The sequence below is a fragment of the Dunckerocampus dactyliophorus genome, chromosome 5, assembly GCF_027744805.1.
Source record: "Dunckerocampus dactyliophorus isolate RoL2022-P2 chromosome 5, RoL_Ddac_1.1, whole genome shotgun sequence".
NCBI lineage: Eukaryota > Metazoa > Chordata > Actinopteri > Syngnathiformes > Syngnathidae > Dunckerocampus > Dunckerocampus dactyliophorus.
In genome coordinates, this window is record NC_072823.1 from 31,611,438 (window position 1) to 31,631,566 (window position 20,129).

The following is a 20,129-nucleotide window of genomic DNA, read 5'->3' on the forward strand; positions in this document are numbered from 1 at the left end:
ATGCACAACCCGTGTTATGCCACATCATATTCACATTGAATGCCATTAGCACCTTTTCCACCAAAAGTTCAGGAACTTATAATTTAATTTATGAGGAACTTTGCAATTTACCTTCGTAGTTTGATAACCCTGTTTTCACCAAAATCTACCTGGGTAAAAAAGTCCACCCTAACCAATAGGTAATTTTTGGAAGTTCCTGGAACTATAGAGGTGCGGACTGTGCTGATTGGTTGTATGTATGTATGTATGTACCTGTATGTACTTTATTTATCCCACAGCGGGGAAATTTACTTGTTACAGCAGCAAGCAAGCAAGACAAGTAAAGAGAACAGTAAAGTAAAGTAAAGCATCGTGACTACAACATGGTTCAGGTGGTGCAGGTGTTGTAGAGCCTGACAGCGGTCGGTATGAAGGACCTGCGGAACTGGACTGGTCCGTCAACACCCACGCCCTCTACAAGAAGGGCCAGAGTCGCCTCCACCTGCTGAGGAGACTGAGGTCCTTTGGTGTGTGCAGGACTCTTTTACGGACCTTTTATGACTCTGTGATGGCCTCAGCCATCTTCTATGCTGTGGGCTGCTGGAGAGGGGGCAGCACGGACAGGGACAGGAGCAGGATCAATAGGCTGATTAGGACAGCGAGCTCTGTCCTGGACGGTCCTCTGGACTCCGTGGAGGAAGTGGGGGAGAGAAGGGGGAGAGAAGCTGTCTACCAACTCTATGTCCGCTCCCTGGATGTTCACCGGTGTGAAGTGAGATGTTTTCCTCTGGAAGTTAATGATCATCTCCTTTCTCTTGCTGGTGTTGAGTTGCAGCTGGTTAAGCTCACTCCAGCTGACAAAGTCACTGATGACTGTCCTGTATTCATTCCCCTCTGAAACACAACCCACAATGGCTGTGTCATCGGAGAACTTCTGGATGTGACACTGTGTGGAGTTGTGTGTGAAGTCCGAGGTGTAGAGGGTGAAGAGGAAAGGGGAGAGCACCGTACCCTGAGGGGCACCTGTGCTGCAGAGTACCATGTCAGACACACAGTGACGGAGCCTCACATACTGTGGTCTGTTGGTGAGGTAGTCTATAACCCATGCAGTCAGTTGTTGGTCCACTCCCACACTCTCCATCTTCACTCTGAGCAGTGCCGGCTGGATGGTGTTGAAGGCACTGGAGAAGTCAAAAAACATGACCCTCACAGCGCTCCCGCTGTCCTCCAGGTGTAGCAGTGATCTGTGCAGCAGGTAGATCACTGCGTCGTCCACTCCGATCCGAGGCCGGTAAGCAAACTGCAGGGGGTCCAGCTGAGTTCCCACCAGGTGCTGCAGGATAATCCTCTCCATGGTCTTCATCAGGTGAGAGGTCAAGGCAACAGGCCTGAAGTGGTTAGGTTCCTTGGGACGCAGTGTCTTTGGGATCGGGACCACACAGGAGGTCTTCCACAGGGCCGGGACTTTCTCCAGGCTCAGGCTGAGGTTGAACAAGTGCCTGAGAACTCCACAGAGCTGGTCAGCACAGTCCTTGAGGATTCTAGGGCTGATGCCGTCTGGTCCCGGGGCCTTCCTTGCCTTGATCTTCCTCAGCTGACTTCTCACCTGATCATCAGTTATGGAGAGGGGAGTAGAGGATGGCTGGGATGGGGATGTGGTGGTGAAGAGTGGTGAGTTGGTAGGGGAGGGAGGGAGGGCAGACTCAAATCTGTTAAAAAACAGAGTGAGTTCATCTGCCCAGATCTTGTCCCCACTGGCTTGGTCTTTCCCCACTCCTTTACCATGGCCTGTGATTGTCTGCAGGCCTCTCCAGACTTCCCTGGCATTATTCTCCTCCAGCCGCTTCTCCAGTTTCCTCCTGTAGCAGTCCTTCCCCTTCCTGATCTTGTGCCGGAGTTCCCTCTGGACTCTGCACAGCTCCTCCTTGTCCCCCGAGTTGAAGACCCTCTTCTTCTTGTTCAGCAGGGCCTTAATCTCAGAGGTCACCCAGGGTTTGTTGTTGGGAAAACACCGCACCAACTTGGAGGGCACAGTGTTCTCCACACAGAAGTTTATATAGTCTGTGATGCAGTGAGTCATGCTGTCAACGTCACTGCCATGGGGACTACAGAGCACTTTCCAGTCTGTTGTCTGGAAGCAGTCTCTGAGCCTAGCACTGCTCTCCTCATGCAAGGTTGAACACACTTGTAGAGGCTATCCACAAGTATCTTAACTAGGGCTATCAAAGTTAATAACAGAAGTTTCCATTAACGGCACTATTTTTTTTTTACATTAACATGCGCACATTCTGTTTAAACCTTCGCCCACACCATAGTTTGAGGACTGCAGTGGTGGATGTGGAGCCACAAGCGGGGACAAATATTGAGCAGAAATGGAGAAGGAAAAGGGTATTTTGATTATTAAATTTAGCTTCTAAGCCCTAGCAGATGGCTCTCGCAACAAGACCACCTTTAATTGCATCTATTGTCACTGTGAGTTGAGTTGTCACGGAGTACGTCGCCTGCCAGGGAGAAGCAAGAAGTTATTGGAGCACTGCGGGTATTTTTGAAATCGTCATTTATACAATGGTACACTTGCATTCGAGTGTCTCAACTGCGAGCTCAAAGGCATAGCCATGGAAAGCTATTTGGGGGCTGTCATCAGTCATGTGACCATGACTGATGACAAGAATGGATGTAAACAGCATTAGCACGCTAGCATTAGCAGCGCACTAGCTAGTCTCCAGGAAGGGTTTTCAACACATCAGCAAAACATACGTATGTTATACCCATCTCATTTATCTTATTTATTATGTATTGTGAAAACTATGACACGAACAGCATCAAATTAAAAGCACAAAATGAATACAGAGCCACCATCCACCAGTACCAGCCTGGACTTGTGCACCGCACAAATATACACATTAGCACTCAATAAGGTTATCAAATCTTACCTTTATGCATTCCCACATACCCTTTTACGTGAAATTTGATGTAGTTATCGTGTAGTTGCGTATCACAAACAGATTTACATCCCTACTCACTATAGATAAAAACATATTTATATTTGGGATTAATTATGAGTTAACTTTGCACAAATGTGATTAATCACGGTTAAATATTTTGTTCGATTGACAACCATAGTGGTAACATTTTTGTGTGTCTGGATTAATATGATTTACATTATTTTCTTGGGAAGATTTGCTTTGGTTAGAGTCCGTTCTGGTTTGAGTCGGATCTTCTGGAACAGGTTAATGACATCAACCAAGGCACCACTGTTGTGAGTTAACTATGGGCAAAAAATGTCATTAATCGCGATGAAATATTTTAATTGATTCACAGCTGTTACTTTAGAGTTTCAGCCTTCCATCCACATGCAAACGGCTTTCTGTTCCATTTTTTGAAAACAGCTTCGAGGGTGGGTAAATCTGAAAACGGCGGCTTGTCGTTTCCGTTGAGCCAGGCAAACCGCTACTTTTTGAAAATGGCGTCACCTGACCAAACGGCCCTGTGGAAGACCTCCTGTGTGGTCCCGATCCCAAAGACACCGCGTCCCAAGGAACCTAACCACTTCAGGCCTGTTGCCTTGACCTCTCACCTGATGAAGACCATGGAGAGGATTATCCTGCAGCACCTGCGACCCCTGGTGGGCACTCAGCTGGACCCCCTGCAGTTTGCTTACCGGCCTCGGATCGGAGTGGACGACGCAGTGATCTACCTGCTGCACAGATCACTGCTACACCTGGAGGACTGCAATAGATTCGCTATTTTTTGCATTCATTTTTATTGCTTTTTTTGCCATTCCTTTTTGGCTGCTCCAGCTTTTCCCTGCACCCTAGATATGTGTTGGATTTTTTGTCATTTAAGACTAATTTTGTTACATGACCCTGCTTGTCAGATTGTTTGGGATCTTCACTTTCTCTGTGACGTGGTAATTTCAGGTGCAATTAATCCATAAAGAATAAATGTCACTGTGGAGGCAACAACACAAACACATCCTAGTTGATTTAGGTGTTGCGTTAGCCCGTCAGCATTAGCTTTGGGTTTGTCTAACTCAGTGCTTCTCAAATAATGGTGGGGTGTGATGAACTGTCAGGGGGTGCGTGAGAGGCAGGGCGTACTTTCATTGTTAGAGCAGACCTGCCAGGATGTACAAATTTATCATACTCAACATGCAATTTGACTCTTCAAAATGCTTGTGTGCTTCACAGCTCTCCATATTGTTGGTTTCAGTTTCGAGTTCAATCTGTGCAGGGAGTGAAAACATTTCTGTCCCCCATGACAGAAAATAATTGAGAACCACTGCTCTAAGCAATGTTGCCAACTTTCCGATTTTTTCGCTAGATCTGGCGACATTCCAACCCCTCTTGACGACATACAGTTTTTCTCAAAAGCTACTAGCGACAAATCTAGAAACTTTTTCTGACGTCGTTGGTGAGTTTACTAATATGGTGAAAGCACGTATCGTTCTGCATTTTGTATTCTCACTGAGCAGTGGTGAAAGTGCAAATGAATTGCGATTACATATATTCACAAGAGGAGTGTGCTACTCACGAACCACGTCTGTCAAGTTAATGTGAGCCACAGAATAAACATAGCATAATCTGTTATTCACTGTTCAGTTGTGCTCATTTAAAAACGCTCTCAGTTGCCATTGTGTGATGGGAGAACTTTGAGAGGTGCTGGCCGGGAAAAAATATTAGTTATTTTATTTTGATGAAATGATGGACAATTTAAAATTAACAAACCAAGAATCAAGTTTATTTGTCCATCTAAACGTAATTAAGGTGCTATTACTGACTTTTTTTGTCTCTCCTACAATGTTCTGCTGTTTTCCTACAGCATTTTTACAACATCATGTGCATCATAACCCTTATGCGGGGGCAAGCATAAGGGTCTGGTGCATTGTGCTTTGGATGGTCGAGGGCAGGCGCCTGGGAGACCTGGTGTTCGGTGGCCAAATCTGGTTGTTGGGAATGTCACTCCTCTGGTGGTGAAGGAACCCAAACTTGTGAGAGAGGTTGTGACATTCTGACTAGATATAGTCGGACTCACCTTGATCCACAGTTTGGGTTCTGGATCCAAACTCCTCGAGAGGGGCTGGACCTTGTTCTACCCTGGAGTTGCTGCAGGGGAGAGGCGGTGAGATGGTGTGGGCTTATTAATAGCCCCTGTCTCGGTGCCCATGTGTTGGAGTCATCCTCGGTTACCGAGAGGGTCATTTCCCTACGCCTTCGGGTTGGGGAAAGGGTCCTGACTGTCGTTTGTGCGTATGCGCCGAACGGCAGTTCAAAGTACCCAGCCTTCTTGGAGTCCATCAGAAGGGTGCTGGAGAGCACCCCAAATGGTGACTCCGTCGTTTTGCTGGGAGACTTCAACGCCCAGGTGGGCATGGGCAGTGTGACCTGGAGGCGCATGATTGGGCAGAACGCCTCCCCGGATCAGAACCCGTGCGGTGTGTGGACTTCTGTGCAAACCTCAGTTTGTCCATCCCAAACACCATGTTCGAACATAGGGATGTCCACAAGTGCACATGGCACCAGGAAACCCTAGGCCGCAGGTCCTTGATTGACTTTGTAGTCGTATCATCAGACCTGCGTCCGCATGTTCTGGACACACGGGTGACGAGAGGGGCTGAGCTGTCAACTGATCACTAATTGGTGATGAGTTGGATTAGATGGCGGGGGAGGATGCCGGACAGAGTGAGAGAGAAGGGTACGACCGTTAGTCAAACCTCAGCTACAGGAGGTGCAATGTGGTTTTCATCCTGGTTGTGGAACACTGGACCAGGTCTACACCCTTGGGAGGGTACTGGAGGGTACTTGTGAGTTTCCCCAACCGGTCTACATGTGCTTTGTTGACTTGGAAAAGGCATTCGACCGTGTCCCTCGCGATGTCCTGTGAGGGATGCTCTGGGAGTCCGGGATTGGTGGCACGCTAACCGAAAGCAACCGGAGCAGGAGCCTGGTTGGCATTGCCGTTTGCATCTGTGTGTGAAGCTTCTGGGATGAGTCTCAGCACCTCCAAATCTGAGGCCATGGTTCCCAGTCAGAAAAGAGTGGATTGCTCCCTCTGGGTTGGGAATGAGGTCCTGCCCGAGGTGGAGGACTTCAAGTATCTCGGGGTCTTGTTCACGAGTGAGGGAAGGTTGGAGCGTGAGGTTGGTAGGCGGATCGGCGCAGCGTCTGCTGTAATGCAGTCACTGTACCAGACGGTGGTGAAGAGAGAGCTGAGCCGGAAGGCAAAGCTTTCAATTTAGCGATCTTCCCACCCTCACCTATGGTCATGAGCTTTGGGTCATGCCCGAAAGAACGAGATTGCGGATACAAGCGGCTGAATGACTTTCCTATGTAGGGTAGCTGGACTCAGCATAAGAGATAGGGTCACATCGAGAGCAGCCAATTGAAGTGGCTCGGGCATCTAGTCCGGATGCTACCCGGACGCCTCCCTGGTGAGGTGTTCCGGGCATGCCCAGCCGGGACAAGGCCCCGGGGCAGACCTAGGACACGCTGGAGGGATTATGTCTGACAGCTGGCCTGGGAATGCCTTGGTGTCCTCCCGGTGGAGCTGGCTGGGAACCGGGAAGTCTGGGCTTCCCTACTGAGACTGCTGCCCCCGCGACCCGAGTCCGGGTCGCGGGGGCAGCAGAGCAGCAGAGCAGAGCAGAGGGCAGCAGAGGAAAATGGATGAATGGATGGATGGATGGTTACTTAGTACTTTATTTTATTTTATTTTTTTATTTTTTTATTTTTAAATTTTTTTTACCCCTGTCCTGTCCAGCCTTTAAAGCAGATAGAATTGTACATCTAAATGCGATCAAGTGCTCAACAGATTTACTCTGCCAGGGAGAAGTGTGATATACAATTCCCCTGTTATACAGAATTTATTTGACTTTGATGCTTGTTATTAAGCAAATTTGGAGCAACCGGAGCAGGAGGGAACAGAGAAGAAGAGAAAAGAAAACGGGGGGGGGGGGGGGGGGGGGGAATGAGAGGGGGACAAAAAAACGAGAGACAAGAGACAAGGACAACAGCAGCAACAACAACAATTGTGATAACAAGAACAGAACAACAGAAACATACAGAACTATATCAGCAAATAAATGTCTGACAACTATAAAGATGAACAAGGACATAAGGACAAAGGACAAAACAATATCAACAACCACAATGACAATGCTGTCACACATAATAGCAGTCATGAACTGATGAACTATGATCGTGATCACAATGACAATACTGCATTGAAACAGTCACACATAATAGTAGTCATGAAATGATTGTCTATGATAGTGAACAGAATGATTATTACTGGAATGCACATCATTGTAAAAAAAAACTATAGTCATACTGCTGATATCACCGTCGCTGTGATAAAACCAACAACATAATAACACCCTGGTTAACTCAGTGAGTAATGTGGGGAAGTACGTATGTACTCTGAGTGTGCATATGTACAGGTATCTCTGTATGTGGGGAAGACTTCATATATATAAAGGTGCAAGAATGTGTGGGCGTGTAATTGTCACTGAGAATGCATGAAAGGAAAGGGGCCGTCCCCCACCTCCCAGAGAGCCCCTCCCCAAATAGCCAGGCCAAGCCCCCACCGCCAGAAGGCCACCAGGCCGGCAGGCAGCACAAAGATCAGTGCCCCAAGAGCCAGCCCAGAGAGCCATCCCCCCCGGGAAGACCAGCAAGGGGCCGAAGAGAGGTAATCCCAGCCAAAGACAGGGCGCCGGCGGGCCGGAGGACAGCCAACCCCTGAGACCAGCGAGAGATCACACCCCACAAAGGCAGACAAGTACCGGGGGCCACAAACCGGAGGCCACCCCCCAAAGTCCTGTATGTATGTGAGGTGGTGCAGTGGAACAGGAAGGACGGGGGCCCCATACCCCAACGCCGCCCAAACAGAGCGGGGGGGGACCAAGGACACATGACCGACCGGCCACCCACCGCAGCCCAGGCTTGGGCGAGCCACAGGCTGCAGGACACACCACGGGCCCAAACCGGCCCGCCAGGATGCCCAGTCCGGCCCACCCAACCCCCCAGAGGCCATACCCCCAGTGCTCCCCAACACCGGAGCCCCACCGGAGGTTTGCATCCACAGCGCCACCCCCAATCCGCCAACACCACGGACCAGCCATACGCCCCAAGGCAGATCCGACCGCCACCAGGACAGCGGGAACCGCGCCCACACGCCCCCCGCATACCACCACGGCCGGCAAGGGAGCAACACTACGACGACCACAAGAGCACTGGACCCCACATAGAGCGGAACACGGCCACACCCACGAAGCACGCAAGCCAGATGCGCCAGGGAGGGACAGAGAAGCAAGCAAGGCCCACGAGAGGAGCGGCCACCACTCCCCCCCCCCCCGCCCATCCACCAACACGCCAAGGGAGAAACCCCGGAAGGAGGGAGACAACCGCAGAGAAGCAGAGACCAGCCAGACACCAGCAGGTAGCAAGGACCGCCCGCCAGCCCCACCCCCAAGCCCCCGGCTAAAGCCACCCCCGACCGCCCCACCCCGGAGCAAGCACCCCCCTCGCCGATCCCGGCCAGCGCCACGCAGAAGAACACCACGCCGCCCGCCCCCACGCGCACCCACACGCCCGCAGCCTCCACACCCCCCACGCCCACCAAGCCACAGCAGCCCCGTCCCTGAAGGGAGAAAGCAAGGGATCCCCCCCATCCCATCCCATCCCATCCCAGCACCACGCACCCCCCATCCCGAGCCCAAACCGCACATCCGCGACTCCACCTCCGCGCTCCCAGTCACCTGCGGGACAGCCATAGGCACCGGAGGACAACAAGCAGCCCCCACCTGTCACACATACACCACACACATAAATCGGTAAAATAAAATAAAATAAATAAATAAAATAAAATAAAATTAAAAAAGAAATAAATATATAAAAATAAAAAGGGGCAACCCAAGAGGGGGAGAGCTCCACAGGGGCAGCTGGGCTCAAGCACCTGCGCCCCCACCAGGGGGAGAGGCCGGCCACCACACCCCACACCGGACGACCTCACGCGGCAGCCGAGCAGGAGGGCCCAGGGCAGACCCCGCCCCACCCCCAGAGGCAAATGAGGCGAGGGAGAGCCAGCGCCACCAGCCGCACACGGCCCCCCCAGCAGCAGTAGGCGCCCGGCACCTGCAGGATGCAGCACCCTACCACCCACCACCCCGGAGGTCAACCAACGCCGCCCCCTGGACGGCCCCCCCGACCCAGCCCCCACCCACCAGCCCCCCCCAGGCAGGCAGCCCAGCAAAGAAGACCCGGGACACCAAGCCCGCCCCTGCCCGCCCCCGAGGTACCAGGGCCACCCAGCCACCAGGACCACACCCCATGCCAGACAAACGAGAACCCCAGGGGCAGAGACAGATGCCCTCACCTTCCCGAGAGTCAGGTCAGGGACTTAATTATTGGTGCCCATATAGACTGAAATTCTGACATTTATTCCTTAAATTCAGCAGACATTCTCTCCATAGCTATATGATCTGACAAAAGATTTTTGTAAAGAGCTATGTTCAGTTTCTTCCTTGATTTCCAATTGATGAGAATGATTTTCTTGGCGATGCTTAATGCAGTGATGAAAAGCTGTGTTTGGTTTGTTTCTACATCAATTGTGGAGAGATCGCCCAGCAGGCATAGTAAAGGGGAGGTAGGAATGGAGAACCCAAGTGCCAAAGATAGGTCCTCACACACTCAGTGCCAAAAATTGTTAATGGGAGCACAGGTTTACATGGAGTGTAAGTAGTCATCTATTCTATGGTCTGAGCAGTGTGTACAGATGTTAGAGTCAGTTAAGCCCATTCTAAACATTCTATGTCCCATGTAGTGTACTCTATGAAGGATTTTAAACTGAATCAGCTGTAGGTTGGGATTATTGATTAACCGGGAAGCATTGAGACATATTTGCTTCCACAATTCAGGGTCACAGCTTGTAAATAAATCTGAGTTCCATTTGGAGATTGGTACTCTGATTGTGTTGTCATTTTTTGAAAGTAGAACATATAGTTTAGATATTGTTTTAGGGGCAGATATTAAAAAAAAAAAAGGTCAATAGTGGTATTGCTTTCCCATGATATAGTCCTGAAACTTGCTTTAATTATAGATTTAATTTGTATGTATTCAAGAAAATTTTTTATGATTTATTCCATACTATTTAACAAGGTCGTTAAATGAGATAAAGTTGATTCCTATAATTATATTTTTCATACAACTTATTCCTTTTTTGTGCCATGTTGGGAAATTTAATGGTTTCTTTTTAAGCAAGATATCAGGATTATTCCAGACGGGAGTGTATTGGCAAGGAGCGAGAATTTTCTTATTTTTAAAAATTCCCACCAAGCTGTCAGAGTGGTGCTTATATTTATACTTTTAAAACAATTCTTTTTCCGGAGGATTTGGCTAATGAAGGGCAGTGATTGTTCTATGTCTAGCCATAAATAATCCAATGGGTTAGGTTTGATCCATTTTAAGATATACTGGAACCTGTTTGCAAGGAAGTAGTTGGGGAAGTTTGGGAGTTCTCAGCCCCCATATTCTTTAGATTTTTGTAACGTTTTGAGACTTATTCGTGCTGGCTTGTTTTTCCAAAGAAATTTACTTGTATATGAATCTAATGACTTGAACCAAATTATAGATGGTTTGGTGGGGATCATGGAAAACAGATAATTAACCTTTGGTAAAATCATCATTTTCACGGTGGATACTCTGCCTGTAAGTGAGATGGGCAAGGTTCTCCAACGTGCAGGATAATCCTCTATTGACTTCAATAGTGGAGTATAATTTGAGCGGATCAGGTCTGACAGGTTGGAGGAAATGTTAATACACAAATACTTAATGTTCCCTGAACCCAGTGGTATAGAGGGGGTGCTCTGGAAACCAAAGTTAATTGGCAGTACTGTGGATTTAGACCACTGTGGATTTAGAAGGTGCTAGAATTGTTAATGAGTGAGATAGATTAGTGAAGTGAAGAATGTGAATTGTCTAGGAAGAGTAATACATCATCAGTATAAAGGCTTATTTTATGATGAACATTTGTGGTGTGGATCCCTTTAATATTTATATGTTGTCGAATTGCAGCTGCAAGAGGTTCGATAAAAATAGCAAATAGTGAGGGAGAGTGTGGACACCCCTGCCTAGTACCTCTTTGTAAAGTAAATTCTGGAGAGATGTGATTGTTGGTCCGAACAGAGGCCTTCGGGGTGTTGTATAGTATTTTAATCCATGTTCTAAATGAATCTCCAAAGCCAAATATTTGTAGTGTTGCAAAGAGAAATTTCCAGTTTACTCTGTCAAATGCTTTTTCAGCTTCTAATGAGACAATTGTGGTTTCTAAATTATGGATGATAGAGTAATCAATCAGATTGATTAGACGGCGTACATTGCTAGTTGAGTTTCTCCCCTTGATAAATCCTGATTGATCAGGGTGTATTATATGAGGGGTAGCTTTTTCAAGCCTTATAGCTAACGCTTTGCATATTATTTTAAGATCTGCATTAATCAGTGAAATTGGACGATAACTGGAAGGTAGTGTTGGGTCCTTATCCGGTTTCAGCAGGAGACTGATTGTAGCTGAGTTCATGTTTGGAGGCAAGCATGAACTGTCTTTAATTTCCAAAACCATTCTAAGAAATACTGGGGATAGTAATGACCAGAATGTTTTATAAAACTCGGCAGGGAACCCATCAGGTCCTGGCGCTTTCTTATTCAGCAACCGGTGTAGAGCGTTATGGAGTTCTATTAATGAAATGGGCACATCTAAGTTTGTCACCTGTTCGTCATTTAATTTTGGTAATTCTCTGGTGTTGAGAAATGTTTCGATATCTGGGAGAGATGGTTTAATCTGAGGTGTATATACATTTTTATAAAAGCTCCTAAAGACGGAATTAATTTTCTTCCGGGAGGTGAGTGATGTGACCTCCTGAGTTTCTAATGGAGGAGATAGAGCTTTTTTCTTTATTGACTTTTAGCTGGTTAGCTAAGTATTTTCCGTGTTTATTGCCATGCTCAAACTTTTCCAAACGTAGTCTCTGCAGTTGGAACTGAATTTTCTTGTCAGTAATTTCTTTTAAGTCTAGTTTCAGTTTCCTTAGGTTACTTAGGATATGCTCATCTTGTGAGTCAACATGAGCTGCTTCGAGGATTTGGATTTTTTTTCTCCAACTCTGATTCTAGTAATCTCTTTCTTTTTCTTATATGATGAATATGAAATGTTTTTTCTGCGCATTACTGCTTTTGCTGCCTCCCACAGAATACTAGCCGAGACACCGGGTTGGTCATTGAAGGCTAAAAACATTGTCCACTCTCTTTCAAAGTATTTTAGGAAGTCTGAGTCTTTTAGTAATGATGTATTTAATCTCCAGCATCTAGTAGGAGCGCTCGTAGTTTGGTTAGTGAGAAAAAGAGAGACTGGGGCGTGGTCACTAATGGTGATAGGGTGTATGTGAATGTTTGAAATGTCAGATATGATTGAGTTGCTTGTCAAAAATTAGTCAATACGAGAGCAGGTGTGGTGCGCTGGTGAGAAATAAGTATATTCCCTGTGAGTAGGGTGATAAGAGCGCCAAGCATCACAAAGACCAAAATCATTCATGTATTTCTTCAATATCGATGTTGATTGAGACTCACGATGTCTCCCAGCTGGGCTAGACCTGTCCACTTCTGGATTAAATACTAAATTGAGGTCCCCTCCCAAGATCATACTTGAGTCCAAATGTGCAGAGAGAGAAGAAAAGAAGGCATGAAAGAAGGAGGGGTCGTCAACATTCGGACCATATATGTTGGCAATGCAGAAATGTACATTATCAACAGATATGTTCATTATTATATATCTCCCTTCTGTGTCTGTAGTAGTGGTATGGAGTATAAAATTCACCCTCCTGTTAATTAAAATAGTTACCCCTCTCTGTTTGGAGTTGTAACTTGCTAAATATGTGTGTGGGAACTGTGGTGAATGAAGTGTATGGACAGCTGACTTGGACATGTGAGTCTCTTGTAATAAGACAATGTCTGCTTGGGTGTTCTTCAAATGATTAAACATTTTTGTCTTTTTTCTATCGACCCAACTCCCCTGACATTCCAAGTGACAAACTGTAGTGAGTTCATCCTACACTAGCTTTTGGTGATGTGTGTGTAAACAAGATCAAATGTGAAATATGTGTACCTGGAAGTAAAAATCATGGGAATATATACAGTACATTTAAATGTATGCTTAAATTGTACATAGGCAAAGTGTAACATAGTAATCCTGAATGAACTAAGCCAACTAAAGTGAGGACGTGATGTGGGTTTATGCATAAGTGAGATGAGCGTGCTTGTAGAAAGAAGAAACAAAAGTGGGAGCAGATGCAAATGCTACAAGTGTGCGCGCTGCGAGATAGAAAGAAAAGTTACCTGGTTGAGATAGATCATTAGTTACCATATCAATACAGCCATGGTGTTACGTCCCGGTCGCGGTAACAATGTCCATTGACGAAGAGTTTATCCACCGTGATGACAGCTCGGCATCCCTCGTTAATGAACTTCCTCCGAACAGGCAACAGGCGTCGGCGCCTGTCGAGGATTTCTCGGGGGAATTGATCGTTGACGCTGAAGTCCGTCCCCTTCAGCTCCCGGCCTCGGCCCTTCACCTGTTCCTTCTGCTTAAAATGTTCGAATTTCACCACGATGGGTCTCGGCCTACGGTTCTCTGGCTTCTTGGCTCCCAGGCGGTGAACGCGGTGAAAAGTAATGTTTTGGATGGCGTCCGCTGGGAGTTTGAGTTGTTGCGCCATGAAGGCCCTCACCGATTCTTCTGGGTCCTCAGATTTTTCGGGAATTCCCGCGAAGCCCAGAATGTCCCTCATGCTCCGGGCCTGGAGGTCTAAGATCATCTCCTTCATGGTCTTGTTTTCTTGGACGAGTTGTGAGGGACTTCACCGAGTCGCGGAGGGCTGCGTTCTCCGTGAACAAGGACACGATCTGGTTTTGGCTGAATTCCAGAGATTCACGGATGGCCTGGAATTCTTTGTGAAGCACTTCGACGAGAGCGAGGCGGCTGTCCAAGCAAATCAGCCTCTTATGGATGGACTCAAGGATGTCTCTGATGTCAGTGCCTGGCGGAGATATTTCTCCAGGTGAGTCCTCCGGGCGGCTCCGCTTGGGGTTTGGTGTCTTGGGTGATTTTCCCATAATTACGCGTTCGAAGCACCCGTCGATGTACTCCTCCAGATCTTCCAGTTTTTGGCTTTGTTAGGCGTTTAAGGTGTTTAATATGCTGGTTTTGTGTCGAGATACTTTAGTAGTTGTTGTTTGTCTTTTTTTTTTTCAGAGCGCTATGTTCCGCTTGTTTGTATTCCACGCGTCACGCGCACTCACGAGATTACAGCATCACGTAACTTCCCTCTATCCTTCCCTCTTACTTAGTACTTTAAAGCGATAGTTATATAAGGTTGAGCAAGAATTTGTCCCATCACTGCTTATTAAACAAAAAAAAAACATGTGAAACCATAAAATTAATTACAAACTCTGATGTCACCAGTGCACCTGGTGTGATGTAGCAGATACCTAATCCAGTGTCTTCTCTAAGCATACAATTCCCACGCATCCCATCAGAGCATGTTCACAGGAAATGCAGGACCACAAAATCACAGTGTATTGGACATTATGAGGAAACAAAGTGAAATTACAACGCTCCTCATACAAGCAATCCTTATCTGCTCTTCTCAAAGAGAAATCCCAATATTTGATAGCAACCCTCTGAAGTACCACACATTCATCAGAGGCTTTGAAAACGGAGTTGAACACCATACTACTAATCAACAATACTTCCTGGAGCAGTATATGAAGGGAAATGCAAAAGAACGCCTTCTCAGCTGCCAACACATGATAGATACAGTGGACGGACGGACGGATGGATGGATACTTTATTGATCCAGGAAAGCCCGTATGCCATAAGGACGAGGGTGGGCTGGACAGTAAATACACCACTGACAAGAAACGGTGGACAAGGCCATTGATTGTGACCAGACAACAGTAAACAGGGACAAGTTGGGGCAACAGCAGTTCAGGAACAACATCTGCCAATCATGGAAAACCGCAGTACCTACTGCATCATGGTGTCCGACTAAAGGAAAGCTGAGAGTGGTGTTTGATTGTGATACCAGTTATCAAGGAAAATCCCTCAATGAGCAATTACTCCAAAAGACCTCACCAGCTCACTAATAGGAGTTGTGACTTGGTTCAAGAAGAAACCAATTAAACGGTAAATGGTCTTTCACTTGTATAGTGCTTTTCCACCTCCAAGCACAGAGACACTGCTAGCACATTTTCCTACTGATGACAAGGCATCAGGGGGTTCAGTATCTTGCCCAAAGACACAATCACAGGATGATCGAACCTGCAGCCTTCAGGTTGGAAGACAACCACTCCACTGGTGGCCACAAGAAGATCTAAGCCAAGAACTGGCACAGTTTAAGAAGTACATTTATGAGATGACGAAGCAGTCACACAGTATAATGAACTTGTGTCTCTGTGCAGAAAAGGTGGATTTCGCCTGACAAAGTGGTTAAGCAACAGGCCTGGAGTCCATGAAACCATCCCCAAAACAACAGAGGAAATAGTGTGATGAAGCTGGACTTTGAGCAGCTGTCCCCGTCTGTCGAGAGGGTGCTTGGCGTAGAAAATGGAGAAGTTTGGTTTGGTTTGGTCTGGTTTAGTTTATTTGAACATGAAGGTTACAATGGAATACATCTCATGAATCATTCTTTGACAGTTCCACATGTCCAAAAGGAGTAGGAAGAAGCAAAGCTTATTTAATCCTACCCCCCATCCATTCTACATCTAGTACAGTACATGTTGTTCACTTCCTGCATTCCATGTCATGTTTTCTGTGATAGTCAGAATAATACATAATAGATAACGGTAAGATAGCCCTCCCCCCCCAAAAAAGAAAGAAGAAAAAAAATTATATATATATATATATATATATATATACATACACATACATAATAATAATAATAATAATAATGATGACAATACTAAATAAATAAATAAAAAAGAACAAAACTTTTTTTTAAACACAACAAAGAAAATTATTTAAATTTTTTTTTTTTTTAAATAAATAAATAAATAATAAAATAAAATAAAATAAAATAAAAAATAAATAAATAAATAAATAAATAACAAACCTGACAGAACAATCAGGACTCTTCTTCCTTGTATTTAGCAAACATCAACTGCTTGTATTGTTTTTTGAATTTGCTCATCTCTGTACTTTGTTTTAGTTCCTTACTCAATCCATTCCATAATTTAATTCCACACACGGAAATGCTGTGGCTTTTCAGCGTTGTTCTCGCATATAAATGTTTTAGGTTTAATTTTCCTCTAAGATCATATTTCTCCTCTCTGATTGAGAAATACTTTATTAGGTTTTTGGGTACCGAGTTGTTATTAACTTTATACATTATTCTAGCGGTTTGAAAGTGTACTAACTCTGCGAATTTTAATATCTGTGATTTTAAAAATAAAGGGTTTGTATGTTCTCTATACTTGGCATTATGAATGATCATTACTAATATGTGATATTAAAAATAAAGGTGTGTATGTTGTCTATACTTGGTATTATGAATGATACAAATATGTGATATTAAAAATAAAGGTGTGTATGTTGTCTATACTTGGTATTATGAATGATCATCACTAATATGTGATATTAAAAATAAAGGTGTGTATGTTGTCTATACTTGGTATTATGAATGATACTAATATGTGATATTAAAAATAAAGGTGTGTATGTTGTCTATACTTGGTATTATGAATGATCATCACTAATATGTGATATTAAAAATAAAGGTGTGTATGTTGTCTATACTTGGTATTATGAATGATCCTCACAGATCTTTTTTGCAGTACAGTGAGTGAGTGAAGATTGCTTTTATAATTATTTCCCATATCTCCACACAATACATGAAATATGCTAATACTAAGGAACAGTACAGAGTGTGGAGTGATTTTTGGTCAAGAACATATTTTGCTTTATTCAATATAGAGATATTTCTCGCCACCTTTTGCTGTATATATTTAATATGAAATTTCCAACTCATTTTTTCATCTATTACAACCCCAAGGAATTTATATTCTTCCACTTTTTCAATATCCACTCCATTAATTTGTATTTGGTCGTACGTGTCCTTTCTACTATTACCAAATAGCATTATTTTAGTTTTACTTAAATTCAGAGATAATCTGTTTTTGTCAAACCATGACTTTAATATGACCTTTTCATCCTTGACCTTTTTAATGAGTTCTTGTGTGCTTTCACCAGAACAGAAAGCGGTGGTATCATCCGCGAATAAGACCAATTTTAAGTCGTTTGTTACTTTACAAATGTCGTTGATGTACAAATTAAACAGTTTTGGTCCCAGTATGGACCCCTGGGGTACTCCACACGTGGTTTGTAAACTCCCAGATGTGTATTCTCCTAGCTTTACAAATTGTTTCCTCTTTGCTAGGTAGCTTTTAACCCAATTTAAGACTGAACCTCTAATTCCGTACCTTTCTAATTTTGAAATTAAAATAGTGTGATTAATTGTATCGAAGGCTTTTGTCAGATCCATGAATACTGCTGCTGCACATCTTCTGTTGTCTATGGCAGTAGTGATTTCCTCCGTGATTTCCATCAGTGCCATAGAAGTTGAAATGTTGGCTCTGTAACCATATTGACTGCTAGCAAATAATTCATTCTTATTAATAAATTTGTCCAACCTATTATTAAATAGCTTCTCCACAATTTTCGAGAATTGTGGTAACAAGGAAACTGGTCGATAATTTGTAAATTGGTGTTTGTCTCCTTTTTTGAAAATTGGAACCACCTTGGCTGTTTTCATTTTGCTTGGAAATATTCCAGTCTGAAATGATAAGTTACTAATCTATGCTAACGGGTCTGCGATCTCATTGATGACCCTTTTAATTGTTTCCATTTCGATTCCATGACAATCAGTTGATGTTTTTGCCTTAAAATGTTTAACAATGTCAGTGATCTCCTTTTTGGTTACAGCAGTGAGAAACATAGAATTAAGATTCCTATCAATGATATCATTCCCTTCATCAATTGTGTCTTGTTTTGGAATTTCTTCTTCCAGTTTTTGTCCAATATTTACAAAATATTCATTAAACATTTCAGCTACCGCATTCATGTCCTTCCTGTAAGTGTTTCCAACCATGAAATAGGGAGGATAGTCTGCTTTCTTAACGTTGTTCTTTATAAGACTATTTAAGATGCCCCAAGTTGCTCTCATCTTATTTTTGTTCTTATTTAGTACATGACTATAATATTCCCTCTTACACACTCTCAAGATAGTTGTCAACTTATTCTTGTAAGTCTTATACTTTTGTTCTGCTTCTTTAGTCTGTTGAATGATAAATGTCCTGTATGATGTCTTCTTCTTCTTGCAGGCGTTTTTTAGTCCTTTTGTCATCCATGGCTGCTGGTTTTTCTTTTGCTTCCTGGGCTTTTCTTGCCAGGGACAGTTCTTATCGTAGAGCTCCATGTAAGTACCAAGGAAGCTGTCATATGCTTCATCCACATCTATTGCACTGTAGACCCTCTCCCAACTTTGTTCTTCTAGATCTTTCCTGAAGGCCCGGATGCTGTCCTCAGTACGCAATCTTTGAAAAGTCTTTTTTGCCTCCACCTGTCTTTTCTTATAATGTTCATTGTAGATTGTGAACACTGGAAGATGATCACTGATATCACTAATTAGCAGGCCACTGATGGTGTTGTTATCCAAGTCATTGGTGAATATATTATGGATGAGGGGGGCACAGTGCTCTGTTATTCTGCTTGGTCTGATGATTTTAGGATATAAACTCAAACTATACATTGTATCTGTGAAGTCATCTATTTCCTTGCACTTGTGTGAGCTCAAAAGGTCAATATTGAAGTCTCCACATATGAAAATAGTTTTTTGACCTATGTCTGCAAACGTTGTCTTAATCCAATCCTCAAACATTCCAATCTTTGACTTTGGAGTTCTGTACACACAACTTATGAACACATTTTTGCTTTTTTCTTTACAGATTTCAATTGTTATACATTCTAAAATGTTATCAATGACAAATTACATACTCTTTACCATTTTGTAGTTCAGATGTTTGTCCACGTATACGGCCACACCTCCTCCATTTGCATTGTTCCTGTTTGCACACATCATTTCATATCCTTCCAGCTCGAAGTCCATTCCTTTGTTAGCATTAATCCAAGTTTCTGAGATTGCTATAACTTTAAAAGGTTCTTTGAATTGATTCAAATATTGTTTAATATTAGTAAAGTTTGCGTTCAAGCTTCTGCTGTTTATGTGTATGATGGATAACTTGTCGTTATGAGAGGCCCCTTGAGAGATAATTCATACTTGGTTTCACACGCAATATCATAATCTCACATGTACACCATCATACTCTCTTAAAAACACTATCATACTCTCACACATACACTATCATACTCTCACACATACACCATCATACTCTCTTAAAAACACTATCATACTCTCACACATACACCATCATGTGAATGCAAATAATCATGTATAAGGATCCAAATGTCAGTGAATGTAAGACAGAATGGTAGGGTATGTGAATGAGAATAGTTGTTTGTGTGAGAGAGTTTGATTGAAACGGAAACAATACTAAATTCTCAGTGCCTGATTGGCTATCTTTGACGAAGCTGGAGGAAGCAGGATTTCATGGACATGGCCCATCTTCCCAATCATGACTGATAGAAGAAGATGGCAGACCAGGAGAAACTCAGTAAAGCCATTGGCCTTTTAAACAACATTTTAAACTCTCCAACCGTTATCACAACAATGTCAGAAATGTTGGCTCAAAGGCGACAGACACCCACAGGTGCCTCTTCTAACGCGACTGTGGAGGAGGAAATGCGGCGGATCTTCAGGGCTAGCTCATCAGGTGTATCAGGAAGTGCCAGTAGCACTTCGTCTGGATCTAGCCTGAACCAAGTGATGCAACCTCGATATCGAACTCAACAGTATTTCGGTGGATGGGCTTCAAAGTCAAGGAAGAGGTGAGTTTATTGAATAAGGTTTAATCATTTATTTAGCCGCGGATGTTTTTTTTTTTATTTAAGCTACCGCTTAATAATATTACTGCTTCTACGCTAACACA

General features: G+C 44.2%; 1 protein-coding gene across 1 annotated transcript in view; it reads right to left on the reverse strand.

The window, feature by feature from the left end:
• Window positions 1-20,129, reverse strand: part of LOC129181445 (acyl-coenzyme A thioesterase 5-like) — a 46,001-nt gene that overhangs the window by 8,608 nt on the left and 17,264 nt on the right. The gene's annotated exons all lie outside the window — the stretch shown is intronic.